Here is an 18,311-nt window from a genome sequence, read left to right on the forward strand (position 1 = left end):
TATAACTAATATAACTTTACCTCGAAACTATTCAAAAATGAAAAGCAGAATATGCAGATGATGGAAATCAGAAATAAAATCATAAAAAGGTGGATAACACTTGATAGGCCAGAAGCATCTGTAGAGAAAGGAAAAAAGTTAACATTTCAGACCTTACGCCTCAACTGAAGGTGACTACAGATGAACAGCACATTAGGAAATGCGATGGGCAAAATGATCATAAACACAAGAGGAGATGATTGGTCTACAAAATGATACGATGGCAAACAGGAGAAGAATAAATTAACGGGAGTGATAATAGCATCAGACGAGAGAGAGAAAGTTAGAATGAGACCTAGAGAGTGTTTCAGTAACTAAAGCAAAATAGCAAAGGAGAATGGAAGCATGGAAAAACTAGTTAGATTAACCTGGGGGAGGGGAAAATCAATTCAAGAAGCCAGGATGGAAGCGGCGACTCAAGAGTCAAAAGATTCTTTAGACCTCTTGAATACTCCCTCTAAACAAGCTTGCATCCCAAGAATGCAATCCCTCCTACAAGCTCAAAAGCAACCCACTCAATTCAAAGCAGTCAGCATTAACTTTAAATTTTCTTACCACACCCCTTGTTTAACATTTTATTCTTATCTGCTTTTCAAAAGGAAAATACACAACACATTTCAAATTAAATCAAACAGAGGGTGAAATTTTCTGGCCATTCAGATGGGATTTTCCAGTCCCACCAGCCTTGAACCCCTGCTGTTGGCTTCCACATGTAGTAAGAAATAATTGAGTTAGAAGTACAAACTTAGCTGAAGAAGTGTGACAATAGTAGATCTTACAAAAAGCTGTCCACAAGAAAAGGCATAAAGTAGAAAAGGTAGTGAAAAATAGATTGAATTCTCCACTCTGCTGAGCTTCCCAACTCAGCCATTTGCTGTCAAAAGGCTGCAAGTTGGCCTTTGGTCCACAGCAGGTAGATGGGTTCAGCAATATTTCTAAAAGGGTATTTGGAGGGGCAGTGACAATGCTTCCTCGAAGCTTCGCGGCTGTACTGCCATGTAATAATTGGGAATATGTTGTACAGGGCACAAGCTATGTTCACTTTCAGATGTACACACGCATGGCTGCACGTCTATCTTAAGGGCCCCACACAGTGCAACAAGCCAGCCATGCAGAGCAAACAGAAATTAGAGAGAACGCTGAGCAGGTGCACTCTTTCCTTAATGGAAAATATAGACAATAATTAATTTTAAGCTGTGGTGGAATTGCTTGAGTGCAGCTAATGCTACCCAAACTGTTGTTTTTGAGCAGTTTTTCTATCGCCTTTTTTTGCCCCGCAGCATTTACCAAATGTTCCAGTTCAGTCAAATGTCAGTTTTCCCAACTGCATATTTGCCCAGCCTATATACATTATACATTGAACTAAGTTGGAAATCAGCAGGGGCACATATTTCCCTCATTTCAAGCCTCTATATACCTGGTGGCGGTAATCTTGAGAATGTGCAAATTCAATTTTCTTTACTTACTGGGAGATTCCAATGACCCATACGACAAATTTTCCAAGTCACACTGTGTGGAAAGCAAACAATGGGTCCTTTATTGTACCCACATAACTGGAGAAGAAAAGCAGATCAAAACCATAAACAGGATACTCCACTATTAGTTTATAAATTAGTTGCAAAACAAGGCTCCTAATAAAGTACATTTTTAAAACACTCAATGCTACAGCCTTGTAATATAGCTACTGATTTTTGAAGTACATCACAGTAGTTTAAAGGTGCAATATCCTGTTCATATTTAACCGGTTGCCTCTTTGGGAAATGAATACATGCAACACAAAGGGATAAAGCAGATTAGTTCCTAAAGTATTTGAAAGTTAGAGATATATTTTTTAAACGAAATCAAAAATGATTGAAGTTCATAGGAAAAGATCCAAGAAGCAGTGGATTTCAGTCAACTTATACTTAAACCTTAGATTTGGAAAATTATTAAGATGCATGTGGTTGGAGCAAATTCAAAATGTATAATTTAAGATTGTTTTCTTCAACAAAAATAAGTTGCAAAGAAATCTTGGAATTGAACAGCACAATGGCTGAAATACTAGATATTATAAACCAGTCTCAACTGGAAAAGAATTTTAAAACCCCATTCTCACAATTATGTTCCGAAAAGAACATTAATTCTACTTAACCTCGTTTCAGAATTCAAATTTTCAATTCTGCAATATCATCTGGTTTCATCCCAGTTATACAGCAGGGCAAATAGACAGACTTGGCAATACCAGCACAACTCTGCTTGTGCAAGATTTATAAATCAGACTTCACATGCAAAAGCAGCATTGGAAATTCCATTTTGGTTGCAACCCCCGATAGCTCACCAGTAAAGCTCCTGTGACCCATGTGTAATTGTGAGAAGCACATCCATAGGCTGCCATCATGATGCCATACGCTTCAGATGTTATTTGATCTAGTCTCCAAAAATGGCACTTCCCACTCCATTTTCAATTATGAAGCAGCCTACATCTTAGCCAGTTCCAAAAAGGCAAAGAAATACAGAAGAGCATCACAAAGGCCAACCTACTAGGACCCGAGACCCAACAAAATGCAAAAACTCATTTAAATCATGATGTCAAATGGGGACAGCACTGGGTGGCATCCATTTACTTTTGGAGGGTGGTAAAAACAAGTGCTGAATCATTGCTTCCAAAGAGGCAGGGGACTGTAACTTTTATAATGCAGCAGTACATTCGCAATTTAAAGGCTACGGCTGGAATTTTACTGCCCCGCCAACCGCAGGAATTGGAGTGGGCAAGGGGCGGAACGTGGAAAGGTCCGTTGACCTTGGGCAGGATTTTACGGTTTCAGGAGGAACGAGGCTGTAAAATCCCACCCTATACGTTTGCAAAGAACAAAAACAAATCTGCATACGAGTTACTCTCTCGCTTAATGTACAAACTGCATTTTTAATAACAGTTTGAATTTTTAAAAATTCATTCAGGGGATCGCTGTATTGCCCGGCCCTAATGGTGCTTGAACTGAATGGTTATCTAGGCCATTTCAGAGGGTATTAAGAGTCAACCACATTCCTGTGGGTCTCGAGTTACATGCATGCTAGACTAGGTAAGGACAGCAGATTTCCTCCCCGAAAGGACAATGCAAATCATTGTAAGCTTTCTAGTTCAATTTCATGAATGTACATGCAAGGAGGAAAGTTGGCAAACTTCAAAACAGTTGGTTTGAGTTTCAATAAGAAACATTTCATGTGTCTTGGCTAAAATACTTTTTTTTTATTAAAAAAAGTTTACCAACAGGTAGCTGTGATACATTGCTACCAGTAGACAAGTAATTCCTTCATAAGATATGGGTATTGTTGGCAATACAGCATTTATTGCTCATTTCTAATTGCCTTCAAGAAGGTGGTGGCAAGCCACCTACTTAAACCGCTACAAACATGAAGATACTCCCACAGTGCTGTTAGATAGGCAATTCCAGGGTTTTGACTCAGTGACAATGAAACAATGGTAACCAAGATTGATTTAATCACAAACCAGGATTGTGATGAATTTCGAAGGGCACATTGTGATGTTCCCATGCGCCTACTGCAATTGATGTGGAGATGCCGATGAACCGGAACAGCCAGAGAGATCCGCGATGCAGCAACCGAAGAGGAAAAAGAGTCAAATTGGACTCCTCCGGAAGGCCGCTGCCCTCGACTTGACATGTATACCCAAGCCGCCAGGAGGTGCGTCAATGCCAGATTCATCAGCTGCACTCAAACAGCCCCGAACGTCAACCAAGCACAACGCAACGCCATCCATGCTCTCAAGACCAACCGCAACATTATCAAACCAGCAGACAAAGGAGGGACCACCGTCATACTCAACAGAACGGATTACTGCAAAGAAGTGTACCAACAACTGAACAATGAGGAACACTACAGACAGTTACCTGGAGATCCGACCAAAGAACACACCCGTCAACTCAACAGACTGATCAAGACCTTTGATCCGGACTTTCAGAGCACCCGCCGTGCTCTCAGCCCACGTACTCCCAGCGTCGGAGAACTCTACTGCCTCCCGAAGATATACAAGGTCAACACACCCGGCCGTCCCATCGATCGGGCAATGGGACCCTGTGCGAGAACCTCTCCGGCTACATAGAGGGCACCCTGAAACCCATTGTACAAAGAACCCCCAGCATTTGTCGCGACACTACGGACTTCCTACAGAAACTTAGCACACATGGAGCAATTGAACCAGGAGCACTCCTCGTCACAATGGATGTCTCGGCACGCTACACCAGCATCCCCCACGACGACAGCATTGCTGCAACTGCCTCAGTACTCAACACCAACAACTGCCAATCTCCAGATGCAATTTTACAACTCATCTGTTTCATCCTGTACCACAAGTCTTCACCTTCAACAACCAGTTCTTCATCCAGGCACACGGAACAGCCATAGGGACCAAATTCGCACCTCAATATGCCAACATCTTCATGCACAGGTTCGAACAAGACCTCTTCACCGCACAAGACCTTCATCCGATGCTATACACTAGAACTAGATACATCGATGACATTTTCTTCCTTTGGACTCATGGTGAACAATCACTGAAACAACTATATGATGACATCAACAAGTTCCATCCCACCATCAGACTCATCATGGACTACTCTCCGGAATTGGTTGCATTCTTGGACACACGCATCTCCATTAAGGACTGTCACCTCAGCACCTCACTGTACCGCAAGACCACGGATAACCTCACGATGCTCCGCTTCTCCAGCTTCCACCCTAAACATGTTAAAGAAGCCATCCCCTACGGACAAGCCCTCCATATACACAGGATCTGCTCGGATGAGGAGGATCGCAACAGACACCTCCAGACGCTGAAAGATGCCCTCATAAGAACAGGATCTGGCGCTCGACTCATTGATCGACAGTTCCGACGCGCCACAGAGAAAAACCACACCGACCTCCTCAGAAGACAAACACAGGTGGACAGAGTAGCCTTTGTCGTCCAGTACTTCCCCAGAGTGGAGAAGCTACGACATGTCATCGATGAAGACGAACATCTCACCAAGACCATCCCCACACCCCCACTTCTTGCCTTCAAACAACCGCACAACCTCAAACAGACCATTGTCTGCAGCAAACTACCCAGCCTTCAGGAGAACAGTGACCACGACACCACACAACCCTGCCACAGCAACCTCAGCAAGACATGCCGGATCATCGACACGGATGCCATCATCTTACGTGAGAACACCATCCATCCACGTTGTCTACCTGATACGCTGCAGGAAAGGATGTCCCGAGGCATGGTACATTGGGGACACCATGCAGACACTGACAACGGATGAATGAACACCACTCGACAATCACCAAGCAGGAGTGTTCTCTTCCTGTTGGGGAATACTTCAGCAGTCACGGGCATTCAAACTCTGATCTTCGGGTAAGCGTTCTCCAAGGCAGTCTTGATGACACACAACGCAGAATCGCTGAGCAGAAACTGACAGCCATGTTCCGCACACATGAGGACGGCCTCATTCGGGATCTTGGGTTCATGTCACACGATCTGTAACCCCTACGACTTGCCTGGGCTTGCAAAATCTCACTAACTGTCCTGGCTGGAGACAATACACATCTCTTTAACCTGTGCTTAACCCTCTCTCCACGCACATTGTCTGTACCTTTAAGACTTGATTACCTGTAAAGACTCGCATTCCAACCATTATTTTGTAAATTGAGTCTTTATATGCCCTGCGTGTGAACAGAACTCGCATTCACCTGATGAAGGAGCAGCGCTCTGAAAGCTTGTGGCTTGTCCTAACAAATAAACCTGTTGGACGTTAACCTGGTGTTGCGAGACTTCTTACTGTGCCTGCAGCTGTTGCCCTTCCTGGTGGTAGAAGAAAAATTGGCTTTACACAAAAGCATTAGCTGTTGAATAAAATAAATTCCTGCAGAGTTTCACAGAACACTAAACTCTTAGGTGGCATGGTGGTTAGCACTGCTGCCTCACAGCTCCAGGGATTCAGGTTTGATTCCAGCCTCAGGTGACCGTCAATGTGGACTTTGCATGTTCTCCCTGTGTTTGGGTAGGTTTACTCCGGATGTTCCAGTTTCGTCCCACAGTTGTCCCAAGATATGTAGGTTAGGGGATTAGCGGGGTAAATATCTGGGGTTACAGGGATCGGGCTCTGTCGGAGATTCTGTGCTGACTCAGTGGGCCGAATGGCCTCCTCCTGCACTGTAGGGATTTTATGATTCTTAAATATAACTATTGTCCAAGATCCTTCTAATCATTATAAACTGCACTGGCAGCGGGAGGCCAGTAAGCAGCACTCTATGCATATATTTAATTGTACACATGGGTGAAGATCTGCCTTCCAACTCCAGTGACATTAGCACATCATGACCGTGTGCCTCCCTACTTCTTTTACTGTGAAAATATAGCTAATGCTGTATGAACAATGCATTCATAGAATCCCTACAGTGCAGAAGGCGGCCATTCAGCCCACCGAGTCTGCACTGACCACAATCCCGCCCAGGCATATTCCAGTAACCCCACATACTTACCCTACTAATCTCCTGACACTAGGGACAATTTAGCATGGTCAATCAACCTAACCTGCACATCTTTGGGCTGTGGGAGGAAGCCAGAGTATCCAGAGGAAACACACACAGACCTTTTTCAAAACTACCTGGCTATGAAATTTTTATTTAAGAGAATGTGCGTGTCAACATTTGTGAGACAAGATGCATCATTATATATAATATTGTGGTTTTCAAACTGGTTATGACCCACTGGTGAGGCATGCAAAAGTGACAAACAAGATCTGTTAAAATCTTGTACACTATCGATTGGCACACAAATCGACCTTCTGAAGGTTCGAAAAATCCTTCCAAAAACATGGGTCGACTTAAATGCTGAATGTAAAATATGAACCACCACTGTTGTATAGATGGTTGCCATTTTGAAATGTCAAAACAAAACAACACCGGTAATTCAAATTAAATCAATATGACACATTTTATTCACAGTACAGGAGGCAACTATTTGACCCATTGTGACCTTGCGCCTCTCCTCAGGAGCAATTCATATACTGCCACTCCTCTACCCTGTCCCCACATTGCTCTTTATCAGATGTTTAAAACACAAAATAATTTAGCAATATTAATGCACAGAAGGAGGCCATTGTGCTTGCACTATCAATGCCCCCCCACCCCAAAAGCCTAATCCCATTCTCCAGCACTTGGGGTGTAGTTCTGAAGGTTAGGGACTTCAGGTACGTGGAGAATTAATTAATTTGATAAGGATACCGTTAACCACAATCAAAGCGTTTTCATCTGTGTTACCGACATGACGTAATGGGTACTCATGTTTTTGCAGCTATTTGATGAAGAATTGCTGGAAGCTGTTAATTTTGACAGAAGTCTTTTAGAAATCTGAGCAATCTTGGTTTTCTGTTGCAATTTTGGACTCTTTCCTTCCATAAAGCAGCTACACCAACTAGCTGTTTATCTGAAATCTTTGCTGGACTCGGGGCTTGATTTGGTCCACTTGAATGCATAATACACATTGCATTTCTGGTGATAATGCAACCATTCTGACAATTTGAGAGAATCCATTCCGATATATGCTTCTTAAGATCATGCTGGTGACTGTCCCTGTTCCCATGGCACATTTAGTTTTGGACATCTTCTTCAGAACTGATTCCTTCTTCTATTCTCGCACCAGTTTTTCACTAAGATTGAAGTCCCTTGCTGCAGCAGTTATTTGACAACTTAACAAATGTTAACTTGATACTTCACACTTTTTTTCCCCCCCAAAGGACCCATTTCTGTTTGTCATTCACCAGGCTCTACCTGCATTGTGTGGGGTGCCTCAACTCCCCTGCATCTTCCTGACAACGCGCCTGTATTGTCTTCTTGCTACTAAGTGCTGATTTATGAAATGTGAGTGTAACACACACTGGAGGTGAAAAACATAAGGCGGACTCCGAATGCTATTCTATCTAGCATTTCTTAGAAGGGGGGCGGGGAAGAAAGAGAGAGAGAGAGAGAAGAGAAATCAACCTATACCCAGGGTATAGGTCTAAACAAAAAAATTGAATTGTCTGATATGCCAGTTTCTACGGTAATCAAAGAGCAATCACACATTGACACATGCAGAAAGTGCCTCAAAAAAAATAGCAGAAACAATGCCATTTCAAAAAAATGATCAAAAGTCAAAACCAAGTTTATATAGATGCCAATGTTAACTGGGACTTTTCACAAAAGGCCGTCTCCAACTTACGTTAATAACAATGAAGTTTTGGACCAACTGTTTGCAATGTTAGGATTAGGGTATCACTAGTATTAGTTACAATGCAAGCTGTTGTTCAAGTACATGGCTTGGAAATCACAATAGGTTTCATTGTTTGGTTAGAACTAAACCATGGACTTCATTTGTCACTTAGCTACTGCTTTCTACTTTTACCATAGAAATACAGATCTGTGCTACTTAAATATTAGCTCAAACATAAATGTATTCACTCATTAACATTTGTCTTTTGCTACAGTAAAGGTAGATCCGGAGAAAAATTAAACCTACATAACTGTTAGGATGACCCAAGAACTCAAAACGATGTCAACCCAGAAATAGCAGATCGAAGTGACAGCAGACCAGAGTGAAACATGTTGAAAAATGGGGAATTGTTTTATTGAGCATTGATCGCAATGTCAGCATTTATCGCCCATTCCTAGTTGCCCTTGAAAAGGTGCTGGTGAACCACATTCTTGAACTGCTGCAATCTATGAGGTGAAGGTATTCCTACACTGCCTCGGCAGAGAATTTGATCACACAAATGTGAAAGAATGACAATACACTTTCAATTCAGAATGGTGGCATTAGATGATGTAACTAAAGAACAGCTGTGCCCAAGAACTGCCCTGAGGAACTCCTGCAGCAATGCCCTAGGACTTAGATGCTTGATCTCCAACAAATGCAATCATCTTCCTTCCACTTCAACCAGTGCAGAAGTTTGTCGCAGGAGCCTTGGTACTACAGTTGGTCAAATATTCAGTGCCTTTAAAGTTCAGTGCCCTGAAGTTATCTTCAACAGGGAGACACATCAAATGAGGGAGGGTGATAAGTGGTCATTGCAGAAGGTTTACTTGCCCATGTTTAACCTGATGCTTTGAGACTGGGGCCACTCCCTCCCAACTGCAAACCACTCTGCCACCACCTGCCCTGATAGTGGGATGGAACGTACCATGGCATGGTGCTGAAATGTCTGGGATTTGGTGTGGAATTTAGAACACAGGTACTGACTCAGAATCGGTCAAGCATTTAGGACTGAGATATGGTAAAATACCTCTAGGATTTACTAGGATGCTACCGGGACTTGACGGTTTAAGTTATAAGGAGAGGCTGGATAGACAGAGACTTTTCACCCTGGAGCACAAGAGGCTTAGAGGTGATCGTGTAAAGGTCTATAAAATAATGAGGGACATAGATAAGGCCGATAGCCAACCTCTTTTACCAAAGGTAGGGGAATCTAAAACTAGAGGGCATAGGTTTACGGTGAGGGGGGTCCAGAGGGGCACTTTTTTAAACTCAGAGGATGGTGAGTGTCTGGAATGAGCTGCCGGAGGTAGTTGTAGATGCGGGTACAATTTTGTGTTTTAAAAAGCATTCAGCTACATGGGTAAGATTGTATAGAGGGATATGGGCCAAATGCAGGCAATTGGGACTAGCTTAATGATAAAAACTGAGTGGCATGGACAAGTTGGTGCGACGGGCCTGTTTCCATGCTGTAAATCTCTATGACGCTATCTCTCAGAGGGTTGTGAATATTGGGAATTCTCTACTTGAACATTGTAGATGCTCCATCATAAATTCAAGGCTGAGGTTTGAATTCTTTGGTCTCAGAAGAGGATATGGGAAGCAGGTGAGCCATAATCATACTGAAAAGCAGAGCAGGTTTGAGGGGCTGGAAACTCTGCTCCCTATTCCTCATGTTTTTATGCATGATTCTGACTATGCTTAGTTGGGTGCAACAACTTTCCAAATGCTGCATTACAGTACCATGTCTAATATAAATATAGACATTTTCAAAAGATCAGAAGCAGCAATTGGTGTCATCAGGTGGCTTTTAATGCAGCATCTCCCCAAAGCAAGATGCTACATTGAAAATGCTAAAGCCAATCTGTGCGATGCTTCCATAATATTAATATTTTACTGGAACTTCAAGAAAACCACATTATACTGGTCTACGGTAGGGAAATATGGCAAATAAATTACCAACCTTCTTTCTGATAAACATATCCCTAGGGCAAGGGGTTTGGATGGGGAGGAGTTTGTGAGGTGTGTTCAGGAGGGTTTCCTGACACAGCATGTGGATAAACCTACAAGAGGAGAGGCTGTACTCGATCTGGTACTGGCTAATGAGCCTGGACAGGTGTCAGATCTCTCAGTGGGGGAGCATCTTGGGGATAGTGATCATAACTCTATCTCCTTTACACTAGCATTGGAAAGAGATAGGATCAGGCAAGCTAGGAAAGTGTTTATCTGGAGTAAGGGGAAATATGAAGCCATCAGGCAGGAGATTAGAGGCGCAAATTGGAAGGAGGTATTCTCGAGGGAAAGTACAAGGTGTACTCGAGGGCAAGGTGGCAGATTTTCAAGGAATGTTTGTCTGGAGTTCTGCATGACAATGTTCTGATGAGACAGGGAGGCTTTGGTAGGTTACAGGGACCGTGGTGCACGAAAGCTGTGCTGAACCTAGTCAAAAGGAAAAGGAAAGCGTACAATAGGTTCAGAGAGCTAGGCGATGATGGGGATCTAGATGAGTATACGGCTTGTAGAAAGGGACTTGAGGAACTTAGGAGAGCCAGAAGGGGCCACGAGAAGGCCTTGGCAGGTAAGATTAAGGAGAACCTTAAGGCGTTCTATAAATATGTGAAGAGTAAAAGGATGAGATGTGAAGGAATAGGACCTATAAAATGTGACGGTGAGAAAGTCTGTACGGAACCGGAAGAAATAGCAGAGGTGCTTAATGAATACTTTACCTCGGTATTCACGGTGGAAGAAGACCTGGGTGGTTGTACTACAGATTGCGGCGGACTGAGAAGATTGAGTTTGTCGACATTAAGAAAAAGGATGCGTTGGAAATTTTGAATAGCATCAAGATAGATAAGTCGCCGGGACTGGATGGGATGTACCCCAGGTTACCATGGGAGGCGAGGTAAGAGATTGCAGAGCCTCTGGCGATGATCTTTGCGTTGTCGATGGAGATGGGAGGGGTTCCAGAGGATTGCGGATGTGGTTCCTATATTCAAGAAAGGGAATAGGAATAGCCCAGGAAATTACCGACCGGTGAGTCTAACCTCAGTGGTTGGTAAGTTGATGGAGAAGATCCTGAGGGACAGGATTTATGAACATTTAGAGAAGTTTAGTATGCTCAAAAGTAGTCAGCACGGCTTTGTCAAAGGCAAATCGTGCCTTACGAGCCTGGTGGAGTTCTTTGAAAATGTGACTAAACACATTGACGATGGAAAAGCGGTAGATGTGGTTTACATGGACTTCAGCAAGGCATTCGATAAAATCCCCCATGCAAGACTTCTTGAGAAAGAGAGAGGGCATGGGATCCAGGGGGCTGTTGCCTTGAGGATCCAGAACTGGCTTGCCTGCAGAAGGCACAGTGGTTGTAGATGGGTCTTTTTCTGAATGGAGGTCGGTCACCAGTGGAGTGCCCCAGGGATCTGTTCTGGGACCTTTGCTGTTTGTCATTTTCATAAATGACCTGGATGAGGAAGTGGAGGGATGGGTTGGTAAGTTTGCCGACGACACTAAGGTTGGTGGTGTGGTGGATAGTTTGGAGGGATGTCAGAAGCTGCAGCGTGACATAGATAGGATGCAAGACTGGGCGGAGAAGTGGCAGATGGACTTCAACCCGGATAAATGTGTAGTGGTACATTTTGGCACGTCAAATGGGACGAAGGAGTATAATATCAAGGGTAAGACTCTTAGCAGTGTAGAGGATCAGAAGGACCTTGGGGTCTGGGACCATAGGACTCTTAAATCGGCCTCGCAGGTAGAGGAGATGGTTAAGAAGGCGTATGGTGTGCTGGCCTTCATCAATCGAGGGATTGAGTTTAGGAGTCGGGAGATAATGATGCAGCTTTATAAGACCCTCGTCAGACCCCACTTGGAGTACTGTGCTCAGTTCTGGTCGCCTCATTACAGGAAGGATGTAGAAATTATTGAAAGGGTGCAGAGAAGATTTACAAGGATGTTGCCTGGATTGGGTGGCATGCCTTATGAGGATAGGTTGAGGGAGCTCGGTCTTTTCTCCTTGGAGAGACGAAGGATGAGAGGTGACCTGACAGAGGTGTACAAGATGTTGAGAGTTATAGATCGGGTGGATTCTCAGGGCTTTTTCCCAGGGCTGAAATGGCTGCTACGAGGACACAGGTTTAAGGTGCTGGGGAGTAGGTACAGAGGGGATGTCAGGGGTAAGTTTTTCACTCAGAGGGTGGTGGGCGAATGGAATCGACTGCCGTCAATGGTGGTGGAGGCAAACTCGATAGGGTCTTTTAAGAGACTTCTAGAGGAGTACATGGGAATTAATAGGATTGAGGGTTATAGGGAAGCCTATATATAGGCCTAGGTAGGTAGGGACATGACCGGCGCAACCTGTGGGCTGAAGGGCCTGTTTGTGCTGTAGTTTTTCTATGTTCTATGAACTGCAAATTTTTTAAAACTTCATTTTGTGCTATTAGCCGAGTAAGATTTAGCACCATTACATTTGTCAAGTGCGAAAGGAGAAAAAAAACCTAAAATAACCACATCGCTAGTTGTACAGGATAAGCAGGTTGAAAATATGGTCAATACTTCACTGATTTTTTTTAATGCTAAGGAATCTTTGGAAAAGTAAGATTGTTAAAAATCATCAGAGTAAAACACTGAGCAAGACTAATTTCAAATCAAGAGGAAGAGCTGCATGCCTGCCAAGCCAATAATGTAACAATAAGTTATTCATGGTTGAGAAGATGAGCAGCTTTGGAACTTCAGGGTATCACTTGTTTCAAACAGCTTTGAAAATAGAAAAAAGTAAATCCAGCTTCAAAGCACTGGGCAACTTCTCTTCCCCTTTGCTGCCCCTAATCTATACTCTCCTCTCATCTCCCCATTCCACTCATGTCCAAAAAAATTGCTTGACCACAAACTCTCCAATTTGATTCTGAATAGTTGCAAACGATTTAGTCCTGTAATGTTAGTGCAATCTTCAAGTTTAAAGGCACCTCAAATAAAAATAAGTTTATCAAATGAACACTCCAACAAATCAAACTGGTAGAAACAATACTTGAGAATCTGCAGCCTCTGGCCCCCACCACTAGCCCTTTCCGCAAGACACTGACTGGGTTCTAGTAACTTGATCAAGGAATGGCTCTTAATGCAGGAGTCTAGAAACAAGTATTTCCAAACAAATCAATCGTAGACGGTGCGACAGCCAAAACCAATGCTGTACCCATTAACAAAGTAAGAGTTTTAACAACACCAGGTTAAAGTCCAACAGGTTTATTTGGTAGCAAATGCCATTAGCTTTCGGAGCGCTGCTCCTTCGTCAGATGGAGTAGAAATCTGACGAAGGAGCAGCGCTCCGAAAGCTAATGGTATTTGCTACCAAATAAACCTGTTGGACTTTAACCTGGTGTTGTTAAAACTCTTACTGTGTTTACCCCAGTCCAACGCCGGCATCTCCACATCATGACTCCCATTAACAAATACATATGACCCGCCTTCCCAACAGAATTACAGCTAATGTGGCAATCAGTACATCAGGAGGAACTGGACACCCCCAGCATCGGGAACATCCTTTTCGCATCTACCCTGTCCAGTCCCATGAGATTTTCCCCCCCACCCCCAGTAAATACAATCCTAGCCGACACAATCTCTCCTCATGTCAGTCCTGCCATCCTGGAATCAGTCTGGTAAACCTTCTCTGCACTCCCTCTAGAGCAAGGACATCCTTCCTCAGATAAGGAGACCAAAACTACACACAATATTCCAGCTGTGGCCTCACCAAGGCCCTGTATAATTGCAGCAGATCTCCCTGCCCTTGTACTCGAATCCTCTTGCTATGAAGGCCAACTTACCATTTGCTTTTTTCACTACCTGCTGCGTCTGCATGCTTACCTTCAGTGACTGGTGTATGAGGACACCTCGGTATCGCTGCACATTTCCCTCTCCTAATTTATGGTCAGATAATCTGCCTTCCCGTTTTTGCGACCAAAGTGGATAACCTCACATTTATCCAAATTATACTACATCTGCCAATCATTTGCCCATTCACTCAACTTGTCCAAATCGTACTGAAGGATCTCTGCATCCTCCCACCCAGCTTTGTGTCATCTGCAAATTTGGAGATTACATTTAGTTTTGAAGGCTCTTCCCCTATTTCTCAAATATATAGATGAGTGCATACTGCATATTACTCCAAAATGGAGTTGACACTTGTGCTTCCAAATGCAGAATTCACCGCCAAGTATGATTGTCATCTTATGACATGCATTATATGAACTACAGTAAATGAACACTAGTGCACTTAAATGAAGCAAGCAACTGGTGTTTCCTATTTTTTTCTGCCACAAATAGTCTCTCCAACTCAACTTTGCAGGTTTTAGAAACTGAATGGAATCCAGCTACCAGAGTTTTTAAAATTGTTTGAAAATATTTCATAGTATTACTCCAAATACAAAAGAACCTCTGAAAAGCTCTCTCACTTACAGCCTGTTCTGGTAGCTATATACTATACTTTTGAAGTTGGTTTGGCAAAATTCTAATAGCATCGGAGCCAAGGGTGAAGTACAAGGCTGCACAGAATCTGTTCAAGATTCCACAACTTGCATGTAAAATTATAGAATGAGGTGTGGCTCACTATTTCACAATAACAATATAAATGTTTACAAAGATCATAGAATCATAGAAACCCTACAGTGCAGAAGGAGGCTATTCGGCCCATCGAGACTGCACCGACCACAATCCCACCCAGGCCCTAACCCCACATATTTACCCGCTAATCCCGTTAACCTACGCATCTTAGGACTCTAAGGGACAATTTTTTTAACCTGGCCAATAAACCTAACCCGCACATCTTTGGACTCTCTGTGAACACTGGAGTCTGATTACAGAGTTTATATCACAAGTGCAATTAACTTGCTTACAATGCAGTATCAATCAGGTGAAGGTGCACACAAGAGTTAGGATCAACTATGCATGATAAATCAATAAAAAAATAATAACATTCGAGTGTTATCACCATATTTTAAAACGCTCATAAGTCAAGTTTGCATTTGCTATACCTTAATACACAGAATCACTAACTAAATAAAACATTATTAAACATGGGGTGGAACTGTGGCTGGGGGCAGGGGAAGGGAACGCAGAAAAAGGATTGGATGTTGTATTTACCAGTTTCGAGGGAGACAACACTCCCTCTCTCTGCACATTAGTCAATAAGATGCTAAACTATACTGCTGGGGATGAGGTTGGTGTGTGTGTGGCAAGGTTGGAAAAGAGGATACAGGATTATGATTTTATATTCACGATTTAGGATGGAGCTTTTGTCTTTAAGATCCATCACCCTAAACACAAGTTTACTAATGTTGGAAAAGGATTCCATTACATCAACAAACTCTGCAGTACACTGTCCTAGCAAGTCCAGCCTATTTGTTGAAGAGAGACTGGATAGGGAGAAATATCACAACTAAATCCTCAATCGGACAATCCTGCGAGAACACTGATTAAAAATCAAGACCAAGAACCTAGTCTGACATCTCTATCTCCAGCTCCGAGAAACTGAAGCTCATTGTAGTTCCCACTGCTACATCAACAGAGACCAAACTAACTTAAATTAGAGTCCAAGTTTTCTTAGTCTTAAGGTTCTGAATAGGTGATACCAATTGAGTTATTGGGCAGTTTCCTTCAAAACTCTTTTGAATTGCCGAAGGAATTACATATTAACGGGATCATATATTTTAACGGGACAACTGGCATGAGAATTGGAAAGGGAATTGGCATGAATTGGAAGGAGGCTTTCTCAGGGAAATGTACGGAAGAAATGTGGCAAATTTTCAAGGAAAATTTGTCTGGAGCTCTGCACGGCAATGTTCCGGTGCGACAAGGGAGTTATGGTAGGTTACAGGAACCGTGGTGCACGAAAGCTGTAACGGATTTAGTCAGGAAGAAAAGAAAAACCTACAAAAGGTTCAGGGAGCTAGGTAATGTTAGAAATCTAGAAGAGTATACGACTAGTAGGAAGGAACTAAAGAGGGAAATTAGAAGAGCCAGGAGGGGACATGAGAAGGCCTTGGCAGACAGGATAAAGGAAAACCCCAAGGCATTCTACAAGTATGTGAAGAGCAAGAGGATAAGATGTGAAGGAGTAGGACCTATAAAATGTGACGGTGGGAAAGTCTGCATTGAACCAGTTGAAATAGCAGAGGTACTCAATGAATACTTTGCTTCAGTATTCACAGTGGAAAAGGATCTTGGTAGTTGCAGTGCAGACTTGCAGTGGACTGAGAAGATTGAGCATGTGGGCATTAGGAAAGAGGATGTGTTGGAGCTGTTGAAAAGCATCAAGTTAGATAAATCGCCGGGACCGGATGGAATGTACCCCAGGTTACTGTGGGAGGTGAGGGAAGAGATTGCTGATCCTCTGGCGATGATCTTTGCGTCGTCAAATGGAGACAGGAGAGGTTCCGGAGAATTGGAGGAGGGCGGATGTGGTTCCGTTATTCAAGAAAGGGAGAAGAGATAGCCCAGGAAATTATAGACTGGTGATTCTAACCTCAGTGGTAGGTAAGTTGATGGAGAAGATCCTGAGAGGCAGGATTTATAAACATTTTGAAAGGAATAGTATGATCAGAAGGAGCCAGCACGGCTTTGTCCAAGGCAGATCATGCCTTACGAGTCAATCGAGTTTTTTGAAGACGTTACTAGACACTTAGACAGGGGAAGAGCGGTAGAACATAGAACAGTACAGCACAGAACAGGCCCTTCGGCCCACGATGTTGTGCTGAGCTTTATCTGAAACCAAGATCACGCTATCCCACTCCCTATCATCCTGGTGTGCTCCATGTGCCTATCCAATAACCGCTTAAATGTTCCTAAAGTGTCTGACTCCACTATCACTGCAGGCAGTCCATTCCACACCCCAACCACTCTCTGCGTAAAGAACCTACCTCTGACATCCTTCCTATATCTCCCACCATGAACCCTATAGTTATGCCCCCTTGTAATAGCGCCATCCACCCGAGGAAATAGTCTTTGAACGTTCACTCGATCTATCCCCTTCATCATTTTATAAACCTCTATTAAGTCTCCCCTCAGCCTGCTCCACTCCAGAGAGAACAGCCCTAGCTCCCTCAACCTTTCCTCATAAGACCTACCCTCCAAACCAGGCAGCATCCTGGTAAATCTCCTCTGCACTCTTTCCAGCGCTTCCACATCCTTCCTATAGTGAGGTGACCAGAACTGCACACAATATTCCAAATGTGGTCTCACCAAGGTCCTGTACAGTTGCAGCATAACCCCACGGCTCTTAAACTCCAACCCCGTTAATAAAAGCTAACACACTAGGCCTTCTTCATAGCTCTATCCACTTGAGTGGCAACCTTTAGAGATCTGTGGATATGGACCCCAAGATCTCTCTGTTCCTCCACAGTCTTCAGAATCCTACCTTTGACCCTGTAATCCATATTTAAATTAGTCCTACCAAAATGAATCACCTCACATTTATCAGGGTTAAACTCCATTTGCCATTTTTCAGCCCAGCTTTGCATCCTATCTATGTCTCTTTGCAGCCGACAACAGCCCTCCACCTCATCCACTACTCCACCAATCTTGGTGTCATCAGCAAATTTACTGATCCACCCTTCAGCCCCCTCCTCTAAGTCATTAATAAAAATCACAAAGAGCAGAGGACCAAGCACTGATCCCTGTGGCACTCCGCTAGCAACCTGCCTCCTATCCAAAAATTTTCTATCCACCACCACCCACTGTCTTCGGTCAGACAGCCAGTTACCTATCCAATCGGCCAACTTTCCCTCTATCCCACACCTCCTCACTTTCATCATAAGCCGACCATGGGGGACCTTATCAAACGCCTTACTAAAATCCATGTATATGACATCAACTGCCCTACCTTCATCAACACACTTAGTTACCTCCTCAAAAAATTCAATCAAATTTGTGAGGCACGACTTGCCCTTCACGAACCCGTGCTATCCCGGATTAATCCGCATCTTTCTAAATGGTCGTAAATCCCATCTCTAAG

At 43.4% G+C, this 18,311-nt stretch overlaps 1 protein-coding gene across 2 annotated transcripts in view; it reads right to left on the reverse strand.

Moving 5' to 3' along the window:
* LOC144497459 (receptor-type tyrosine-protein phosphatase F-like) overlaps positions 1–18,311 on the reverse strand; it is a 469,757-nt gene that overhangs the window by 438,105 nt on the left and 13,341 nt on the right. The window lies entirely within an intron of this gene.

Source organism: Mustelus asterias, chromosome 8, assembly GCF_964213995.1.
Source record: "Mustelus asterias chromosome 8, sMusAst1.hap1.1, whole genome shotgun sequence".
Taxonomy (NCBI): domain Eukaryota; kingdom Metazoa; phylum Chordata; class Chondrichthyes; order Carcharhiniformes; family Triakidae; genus Mustelus; species Mustelus asterias.